General features: G+C 46.3%; 1 pseudogene; it reads right to left on the reverse strand.

Annotated features, from left to right (window-relative positions):
• Positions 1-591: 591 nt before the first annotated feature.
• Positions 592-709, reverse strand: LOC126250131 (5S ribosomal RNA; annotated as a pseudogene).
• Positions 710-11,342: the final 10,633 nt, after the last annotated feature.

Below are 11,342 nucleotides of genomic sequence, written 5' to 3' on the forward strand. Positions count from 1 at the left end.
AACATGAATGTCCCGTCGTCTAAACTGGCCAGCGTGCGCAAAGAACAAGGCTCACAAACGGAGCGCAACTTGATAGTAGACTGGTGTATATTTCTACCTTTGTGTGTCGCCTAACTAGGAAAGCTGTGGGACAGTTAAAGGATCTTCTAACAGAAGACAAGTCTTCCTTTAAAACAATTTTATTTATTCTAAAATTGCACAGAAGATAATTAAAAGTTAAAGTTACATGCCTTTAACAGAATAGCATTTATTCTTAAATGAAACAAAGTTTCTGCCTTCAACAGACCTGCATTTACTCTTGAATGAAACAAAGTCGAATCAAAATTTATCTGCCTTTAACGGCATTATATTTACTCTTAAATGAAACAAAGGTTGATCAAACGTTATCTGCATTCCGTCTTCAGGCCACAAGTGGCCCACCGGGACCATCCGACCGCCGTGTCATCCTTAGCTGAGGATGCAGATAGGAGGGGTGTGTGGTCAGCATACTACTCTCCCGGTAGTTATGATGGTTTTCTTTGACCGGAGCCGCTACTATTCGGTCGAGTAGCTCCTCATTTCGCATCACGAGGCCGAGTGCACCCCGAAAAATGGCAACAGTGCATGGCGGCCCGGATGGTCACCCATCCAAGTGCCGGCCGCGCCCGACAGCGCTTAACTTCGGTGATCAGACGGGAACCGGTATATCCACTGCGGCAAGGCCGTTGCCAAACGTTACCTGCCTTTAACAGAATTGCTTTTAATCTTGAATGCAACATAGGTTAATCAGAAGTTATCAGCCTCTAATACAGTTTCATTTACTCTAAAATGAAATAACGGCTAATCGAAACTTAACAGAGAAACAAGATTAACTGAACCCGGAATGAGGTTAACAAAAATTGAGATTGAGACTGTTGGAAGAACCCTATGGAAGGAAGACTGCATGGAGAATAAAGCACCAGGATATCCTTATCTGTCGAGCTTGCTGATGAAACATCTTGCGAACTATGGATGAATGGTATCAGACGGATGCCATATTCCTAGACTTCCGGAAAGCGTTTGACTCGGTGCACCACTGCAGACTCCTAACTAAGGTACAAGCATATGGGATTGGTTCCCAAGTATGTGAGTGGCTCGAAGACTTCTTAAGTAACAGAACTCAGTACGTTGTCCTCGATGGTGAGTGTTCATCGGAGGTGAGGGTATCATCTGGAGTCCCCCTGGGAAGTGTGGTAAGTCCGCTGTTGTCTTCTATCTACATAAATGATCTTTTGGATAGGGTGGATAGCAGTGTGCGGCTGTTTGCTGATGATGCTGTGGTGTACGGGAAGGTGTCGTCGTTGAGTGACTGTAAGTGGATACAAGATGACTTGGACAGGATTTGTAATTGGTCTAAAGAATGGCAGCTAACTTTAAATATAGATAAATGTAAATTAATGCAGATGAATAGGAAAAAGAATCCTGTAATGTTTGAATACTCCATTAGTAGTGTAGCGCTTGACACAGTCACGTCGATTAAATATTTGGGCGTAACAATGCAGAGCGATATGAAGTGGGACAAACATGTAATGGCAGTTGTGGGGAAGGAGGATAGTCGTCTTCGGTTCATTGGTAGAATTTTGGAAATATGTGGTTCATCTGTAAAGGAGACCGCTTGTAAAACACTAATACGACCTATTCTTGAGTACTGCTCGAGCGTTTGGGATCCCTATCAGGTCGCATTGAGGGAGGACATAGAAGCAATTCAGAGTCGGGCTGCTAGATTTGTTACTGGTAGGTTTGATCATCACGCGACTGTTGCGGAAATGATTCAGGAACTCGGGTGGGAGTCTCTAGAGGAAAGGAGGCGTTCTTTTCGTGAATCGCCACTGAGGAAATTTAGAGAACCAGCATTTGAGGCTGACTGCAGTACAATTTTACTGCCGTCAACTTATATTTCGCGGAAAGATAAGACAAGAGAGATTAGGGCTCGTACAGAGGCATATAGGCAGTCATTTTTCCCTCGTTCTGTTTGGGAGTGGAACAGGGAGAGAAGATGCTAGTTGTGCTACGAGGTACCCTCCGCCACGCACCGTATGGTGGATTGCGGAGTATGTATGTAGATGCAGACGTAGAAACCAAACACAAACTGGAATTAAGTCAGTAATTCAGCTTCCACACCCAATACATGTGAGAAACGAACTGCTCAGATTACGGAATTCGCTACCGCGAATTTTGGAAACTTAAATCTGCTCCAAGTCAGCAGAGTGCGCCAAACAGCCCCAGAGGGCTGTTAGCTCCTGTCTCTCCCGATCGCTGACTGCGTCTACAGAATCTCCGTCCCCGGATCCCAAACAACTTCTTCTTCCAGCCCAGCTTCCAACTAAAAACTAAACTCCGTCCGGACAGGCCTCGAAAGGCCCAACAGTACCGACAGGCCGCCGTGTCATCCTCAGCCCACAGGTGTTACAGAATGCGGATATGGAGGGGCATGTGGTCAGCACGCCGCTCTCCCGGCCGTTTGCCAGTTTACGAGACCAGAGCCCAGCTTCCAACCTTTCTAAAATTCCAGTCGGGCTAGCTGACTCTATACTATTTCCAACGTAACGGATAAATGTCACGAGTTTGGTACTGGAATGAAGCAGTATCACTTTCATTGGTCGGCCCGTCTGCACCGTGTGATAGGCGGCACGAGGTAATCTCTTTGTGTAAACAAAAAATTTTGGAGCAAAATTGGAGACGATGCTCCCACATTAGACGACTGTCGCCACGATGCCTGAGCCTTAGAAGTCAGCACAGCAAAGTCATATTACTGTACATGATTTATCTCCAGGGGTGGGATGGCGGATGCGGCGTCTACTCCCAAGCATACGGACCGGCACCACTCTCTTACACGCAGTAAGGTTACTCCATCCCCAGAGTGGAGTGGTTGACGTAATGAGATTTATCGACGGCTTCTCTGCTGACAAATGGACTCTTTGACCCACCTGGAATGTCAGCAGTATGAGAAGCTTTCTCTTCCAGCACACAGACCTAGTGTCTACAAATATAGTAGCAAAATAGTTACCACAAAATGAATTGATATCCCATACGATGTTATTCAATCTGTATATTGAGCAAGCAGTGAAGGAAACAAAAGAAAAATTCGGAGTAGGTATTAAAATCCATGGACAAGAAATAAAAACTTTGAGGTTCGCCGATGACATTGTAATTCTGTCAGAGACAGCAAAGGACCTGGAACAGCAGCTGAACGGAATGGACAGTGTCTTGAAAGGAGGATATAAGATGAACATCAACAAAAGCAAAACGGGGATAATGGAACGTAGTCGAATTAAGTCGGGTGATGCTGCGGGAATTAGGTTAGGAAATGCGACACTTAAAGTAGTAAAGGAATTTTGCTATTTGGGGAACACCCCACACCATCACGCCACGTGATACGCCAATATTGCGATGACGAATACACGCTTCCAATGTGCGTTCACCGCGATGTCGCCAAACACGTATGCGACCATCATGATGCTGTAAACAGAGCTTGGATTCATCCGAAAAAATGACTTTTTGCCATTCGTGCACCCAGGTTCGTCGTTGAGTACACCATCGCAGGCGCTCCTGTCTCTGATGCAGCGTCAAGGGTAACCGCAGCCATGGTCTCCGAGCTGGTAGTCCATGCTGCTGGAAACGTCGTCGAACTGTTCGTGCAGATGGTTGTTGTCTTGCAAACGTCTCCATCTGTTGACTCAGGGATCGAGACGTGACTGCACGATCCGTTACAGCCATGCGGATAAGATGGCTGTCATCTCGACTGCTAGTGATACGAGACCGTTGGGATCCAGCACGGCTTTCCGTATTACCCTCCTGAACCCACCGATTCCATATTCTACTAACAGTCATTTGCTCTCGACCAACGCGAGCAGCAGGGTCGCGACACGATAAACCGCAATCGCGATAGGCTACAATACGACCTTTATCAAAGTCGGAAGCGTGATGGTACGCATTTCTCCTCTTTAAACGAGGCATCACAACAACGTTTCACCAGACAACGCCGGTCAACTGCTGTTTGTCTATGAGAAATCGGTTGGAAAATTTCCTCATGTCAGCACTTTGTAGGTGTCGCCACCAGCGTCAACCTTGTGTGAATGCTCTGAAAAGCTAATCATTTGCATATCACAGCATCTTCTTCCTGTCGGTTAAATTTCGCGTCTGTAGCACGTCATCTTGGTGGTGTAGCAATTTTAATGGCCAGTAGTGTATTTCATGTGGAATGGCTACTTCCACGAACAGCTGGAAGGCGTCGCCATGGATAGTCCTCTTAGTCCAGTGGTGGCCATATTCTTCATGTTACATTTCGAAGTGCAGGTGCTGGACTTGAAATCTTGTAAACCTACAGTGTGAAACAGATACACTGTCGATACCTTCGTTGCGTGTAACCATGGTGAGTGAGATAGGACTGGAGTCAGTAGACTTGTTTTGTGTTTTCCAAATTCTTTTATTACGGCCCTGCGCAGTGATTCATTAGAAGCAGCAGCAGTGTAGCTGTGGTATTCAGTTGCTTCCCGTGTGTGCGTGTGTGTGTGCGAGATGTCTCGCAGTGCTGACGGGGCGTGGCGTGGCCGACAGATTGTGTAACGCCACAGCTCCCGTCAGCTGCATCCTCTGGACGCGTCAGCCGAGGCAGAGGCACGGCTGATGCCTCTCCGTTGCTGCAGTGGCCGTGACAAACTGTGGAAGTGCGGTATGCCCTAGGTCTCGGCTGGGTCCGTGGTCCCATGACAGTGGTGGCTCTGTGTCTCGTGTCTCAGGATGGGCTGTCCTGACACGAGATCGAACTGCGGACTCTGTAAAGTATTTCGGATAGCGCCCTAGGTATCACATCCCTGTGGTGGTAATACCGCAATACTAACACAAGATGATTTCAGTAAACAAGTGGCTAGGTATTTACACACTCACAAGCTGTGCTTGCTTGGGCTTTGCTATGCCTTGGGTCACATATACACACGTCTCGGTTCCGAGAGTTCCGGAACCTGTACAGAAAACTGGAATAGAGATCAACGTCAACATCACTTCCGTCCTTTTTATTGCTCATGAAAACCACACATTGGATGTTGTACCACCATACAGCGAGACCTTCAGAGGTGGTGGTCCAGATTGCTGTACACACCGGTACCTCTAATACCCAGTAGCACGTCCTCTTGCACTGATGCATGCCTGTATTCGTCGTGGCATACTATCCACAAATTCATCAAGGCACTGTTGGTCCAGATGGTCCCACTCCTCAACGGCGATTCGACGTAGATCCCTCAGAGCGGTTAGTGGGTCACGTCGCCCATAAACAGCCTTTTTAAATCTATCCTAGGCACGTTCGATACGGTTCATGTCTGGAGAACATGCTGGCCACTCTACTCGAGCGATGTCGTTATCCTGAAGGAAGTCGTTCACAAGATGTGCACTATGGGGACGCGAGTTGTCGTCCATGAGGACGAATTCCTCACCATTAAGCTGCCTATATGGTTGCACTATCGGTCGGAGGATGGCATTCACGTATCGTACAGCTGTTACGGCGCCATCCATGACCACCAACGGCGTACATCGGCCCCACATAATTCCTCCCCAAAACAGCAGGGAACCTCCACCTTGCTGCACTCGCCGGACAGTGTGTCTAAGGCGTTCAGCCTGACCGGGTTACCTCCAAACATGTCTCCGACGATTGTCTGTTTGAAGGCATATGCCACACTCATCCGTGAAGAGAACGAGATGCCAATCCTGAGCGGTCCATTCGGCATGTTGTTGGGCTCATCTGTACCGCGCTGCATGGCGTCGTGTTTGCCAAGGCGGACCTCGCTATGGACGTCGGGAGTGAAGTTGCCCATTATGCAGTCTATTGCGTACAGTTTGAGTCGTAACACGACGTCCTGTGGCTGCACGAAAAGCATTATTCAACATGGTGACGTTGCTGTCAGGATTCCTCCGATCCATAATCCGTAGGTAGCTGTCATCCACTGCAGTGGTAGCCATTTGGCGGCCTGAGCGAGGCCTGTCATCGACAGTTCCTGTCTCTCTGTATCTCCTTCATGTCCGAACAACATCACTTTGGTTCACTCCGAGACGCCTGAACACTTTCCTTGTTGAGAGCCCTTCCTGGCACAAAGTAACGATGTAGACGCGATCGAATCGCGGTATTGACCGTCTAGACATGGTTGAACTACAGACAACACGTGCCATGTACCTCCGTCCTGGTGGAATGACTGGAACTGTTCGGCTGTCGGACCCTCTCTGTGTAATAGGCGCTGATGATGCATGGTTGCCGCGCGACCGCTACGGTCGCAGGTTCGAATCCTACCTTGGGCATGGATGTGTCTGACGTCCTTAGGTTAGTTGGGTTTAAGTAGTACTAAGTTCTAGGGGACTGATGATCTTAGAAATTAAGTCCCATAGTGCTCAGAGCCATTTGAACCATTTTTTTTTATGCATGGTTGTTTACATCTTTGGGCGGGTTTAGTGACATCTCTGAACAGTCGAAGGGGCTGTGTCTGTGATACAGTATCTACAGTCAACGTCTATCTTCAGGAGTTCTGGGAACCGGGTTGTTGCAGAACTTTTTTCACTTAGGTGCTGCTGTGTCAATTAGTTCCACATCTCGCCTGGCCAGCTCACCTCACAATCTGTAACAGCTGTCGTTGTGTTTTATAAGGCATAACATCAGCACTCAGTTGCAACTGGCTCTGGTGTGAGCTACTTCCTACTCTGCGCATTTCTTACCAAGTATGGTTACTGTACCACATTGCACTCCCCTTGACAAGACCCAGTCCTTCGGGTCACGTTAATTGGACTATCCTTAAACACTAGAATGATATAGCCTGGCAGCTGGCTCAACTGGTTCTGTTCTACTCTTTCAAGATTACTTTTACCATCAAGTTCCCTTACACGCTACTTATCCTAAGTTCCTTAATTTTTTGCTCAACTTAAATTATTGTTAGAGTTTTCTCTACCATCTCATAGGCTGTGGGCATCCAGTCCACTGGAATACGAACAATGGATGGGTCCGAACTTTGTTCCACTTTTTTATCTGTAAACAAGGATTACCCTTAGCGAGTAAGAGTTGCTGCGTTAGTTGGTATGACAATGGTCAACGTTGTTTCCCTCAGGTACTGGTTCTCCCTGTACTGACTCACACGCTGCATCAATGTCTCCATCGAAATCCGACCCTTCTGCTTGTTAACGAGTGTTTAGGTCCGAAAATCTGGTTTAACATAGATTCACAGCTGATAACACTTACATGGGTTCCTCTGGCTAATACAATCGAAGCTGTGAAATTATTTGTTGGGTTATCCCCAAAAGTGTGGCAGGTAGATGGCATGTAGGCCCCACTATTTCACATGATTTCCTATTTATCAATAATCCAGTCCCATCTAATTCTAGCATTTTTGCTGTCGTGAGTTTCCTTTGATCTAAACAATTGGTTACTATTATTACTTTATCTACGGTAGAGTACAACCAATATGTCTCAACCTGCTGGAAGTACAATTGAGATCGGATCACCCCCTTCTTGCAATCCTTCTCCGCTTTCTGACGCAGTGGTAACTTAACTGCACAGGAATCCTGACCCTCTCTCACTACCCTGTTTGGTCAAATTGTAAACTCACCCCTGTAACGGTTCTGTAACTCTGCTTGTTCCATTTCCATATGTCTGTTCTTGCCTTCCGCAACCAATAACAACCGTTGTAACTTTACGCTGACAAACTTCTTCAGCACTCCCACTTAACAGGATATGAGTGGACTTCACCGGTACGTGCCTGCTTTCCTGCTACTGGAAAGGAAGCTGAAACGTACATCTTTGCTCTATCGGCCCTTGCTTTTGCTGTGGCTAGGTTAGAATAAAAGGTACATTTTTATGATTAGCTTCCAAGACCAACCTCAACACTGGTGGTAGCTCTGTTTGCACTTTCCGTAGTCCCTCTAGATACTGTTCTGGCGACAAGTTCACTACTCGCACAGCTTGATGTATAACTTCCTGCAACTTCGTTACCTCACTTCGTGCTTCCCAGACATTGTTTTCCAAGAACTGTAACCACTTTGTTACCAGTATTTCCTTGCCCAATATTTCCGGTTCAGTGTGAAACTTCATAATGTCCCAGTTCACTGACTCTTCTACAGTTTTTGCGAGCTCATCAGTTCTCCAGTCAGCTGCCGTAGTAACCGAGTATTGTTCAATAAATCTTTCTCCAAGCTCGCGATCTGGGTGGTGTGTCAATCACTTGCTGCCATGTTTCCTTTCAACCGTTGTTCCATTGCTTCCACTGTGTCATTCATCCTTCTGATGTTCTCCTATTCTTCTGTCCCAAACACAGATTTCAGAAGTCGGGCTCCCGCATAGATCCAACCTCTTCTCCTCCTCGTATGCGGTATAGCCCCAGAATCTGCGTCTTCTCATCCCACAACCTCTCATAAGTCCCATGTATTCTCCTACATACCATTGTAAGTCTTCAACCCCTCTGTGATTCTCTCTACATCTACATCTTCTACATTTATACTCCGCAAGCCACCCAACGGTGTATGGCGGAGGGCACTTTACGTGCCACTGTCATTACCTTACTTTCCTGTTCCAGTCGCGTATAGTTCGTGGGAAGAACGACTGCCGGAAAGCCTCCGTGCGCGCTCTAATCTCTCTGATTTTACATTCGTGATATCCTCGGGAGGTATAAGTAGGGGGAAGCAATATATTCGATACCTCGTCCAAAAACGAACCCTCTCGAAACCTAGACAGCAAGCTACAGCGCGATGCAGAGCGCCTCTCTTGCAGAGTCTGCCACTTGAGTTTGCTAAACATCTCCGTAACGCTATCACGCTTACCTAATAACCCTGTGACGAAACGCGCCGCTCTTCTTTGGATCTTCTCTATCTCCTCTGTCAACCCGACCTGTACGGATCCCACACTGATGAGCAATACTCAAGTATAGTGCGAACGAGTGTTTTGTCAGCCACCTCCTTTATTGGTGCACTACATTTTCTAAGGACTCTCCCAATGAATGTCAACCTGGCACCTGCATTACCAACAATTAATTTTATATGATCATTTCACTTCAAATCGTTCCGTACGCATACTCCCAGATATTTTACAGAAGTAACTGCTACCAGTGTTTGTTCTGCTATCATATAATCATATAATAAAGGATCCTTCTTTCTATGTATTCGCAATACATTACATTTGTCTATGTTAAGGGTCAGTTGCCACTCCCTGCACCAAGTGCCTATCCGCTGCAGATCTTCCTGCATTTCGCTGCAATTTTCTAATGCTGCAACTTCTCAGTATACTACAGCATCATCTGCGAAAGGCCGCATGGAACTTCCGACACTATCTACTAGGTCATATATATATATATATATATATATATATATATATATATATATATATATATATATATATATTGTGAAAAGCAATAGTCCCATAACACTCCCCTGTGGCACGCCAGAGGTTACTTTAACGTCTGTTGACGTCTCTCCATTGAGAACAACATGGTGTGTTCTGTTTGCTAAAAACTCTTCAATCCAGCCACACAGCTGGTCTGATATTCCGTAGGCTCTTACTTTATCAGACGACAGTGCGGAACCTTATCGAACGCCTTCCGGAAGTCAAGGCAAATGGCATCTACCTGGGAGCCTGTATCTAATATTTTCTGAGTCTCATGAACAAATAAAGCGAATTGGGTCTCACACGATCGCTGTTTCCGGAAAAATTATCGAAGGCTTCCTCAAGGCATCTCTCTTCATTCTACATCCCTCATGTGTTAAAAACCATCTGTACCACACCGACCGATGATCACCACATCATTTTGCTTCACGAGCAGCACTCTCCCTTACAGGTGCTGGTTCTGCAGTGTTTCCACTCCGACGACGGCCAGTAAACTTGTTATGACCCGTATCATCTTGTCTCCAGGCGTATCTCTCCTAAGGTCAGGGATACATATTATTCATTCTTTCCTCCCCCTGAAGTTACCTGTTGCCCCACAGCAGTTGGTTTCGCCTATTACATTATGCCACACCCATACCACAGAAAACATAAATCTACTGTTTCCTCCTAGATCTTAACCCACACGGATCTCTTATCGATGCCTCTCGCTCGCTCCTCCGCACCTTCTTTCTGGTCCAGCCCTCCAGCTCCTGAGATAACCTCCCTCTAAAAGGTTTCAAACGTCCCACGTGCACAATTGTCGTTCTCAGTGGCAATTGAATCTTAACATTCAATGGTGACGTAGCTTCCACAACCTGAAATGGCTCCCGGTAGTTCATAAAAAATTTCTTCGTGTTTCCCTTTTGAGTGTAAGAAGTCAGTAGCACTACCCATTGCCCAACCTCATATTGTGACATTCTGGCTGTATGGTTCACTGCTTCCTCTTGCTTTTCCAGTGCTCTTGTACACCCTGTTCCACATTTCTCTTATCATCCTCGCAAATTCTTCAACCGATTCTCCTGTCTGCCTCTTCTTGGTTTTCAACATGACAAATGGCGATGGCATCTTATTGCCATATACTACCTCATATGGCGACAATCCTGTACTCTTGTATTGCTTCCCGTTGTATGCTGAGACCGAATAACTTAAATCGACATACCAGTTGGTATGGTAGGCGTCCACATATGCCCTAGCGTCTTCCTAATGGTTCTATGCACGCTTTCCGTTCTCCCATTAGCTTGAGGATGTAGAAGAATCGTCCTTAATTTCTTCACACATAACAACTGCCGGCCGAAGTGGCCGCGCGGTTCTGGCGCTGCAGACTGGAACCGCGAGACCGCTACGGTCGCAGGTTCGAATCCTGCCACGGGCATGGATGTGTGTGATGTCCTTAGGTTAGTTAGGTTTAACTAGTTCTAAGTTCTAGGGGACTAATGACCTCAGCAGTTGAGTCCCATAGTGCTCAGAGCCATTTGAACCATTTTTGAACCATAACAACTTATTCCTTGAGCAGATCTGACATAAAGTTGGTTCTTGGTCCGTCATTATTGTGTCAGGTACCCCAAAGTCCAGTATCCAATTGTATACTAAAGCTTGTGCCACTGTTGATGCCTGTTGGTTTGCCATTGTGACCATTTCCACATATAATGACCTACAATCGTGAGTACGTATTTATTCCCTGTAGAAGTTTTGATGAAAAGACCTAAAACATCAATCCTGAGGAATTCAAACACGCTAACGTTTCAAGTAATCTCTGTAATAATACTCTCTTTCCATATGAATCCACTCCCTGTGCACACTGTATGCAATTCCGCGCATTCTGATTCACGTCCGTCTCCCTATTCTTCCACCAATACTTCTCCGCTACTCTCCTGATGGTAGGCCTACATCCCCCATGACCTGCTAACATGTGATCTTTTGTCTCTTGTATTCCTCAGTT

Source organism: Schistocerca nitens, chromosome 3, assembly GCF_023898315.1.
Source record: "Schistocerca nitens isolate TAMUIC-IGC-003100 chromosome 3, iqSchNite1.1, whole genome shotgun sequence".
NCBI classification, from domain to species: domain Eukaryota; kingdom Metazoa; phylum Arthropoda; class Insecta; order Orthoptera; family Acrididae; genus Schistocerca; species Schistocerca nitens.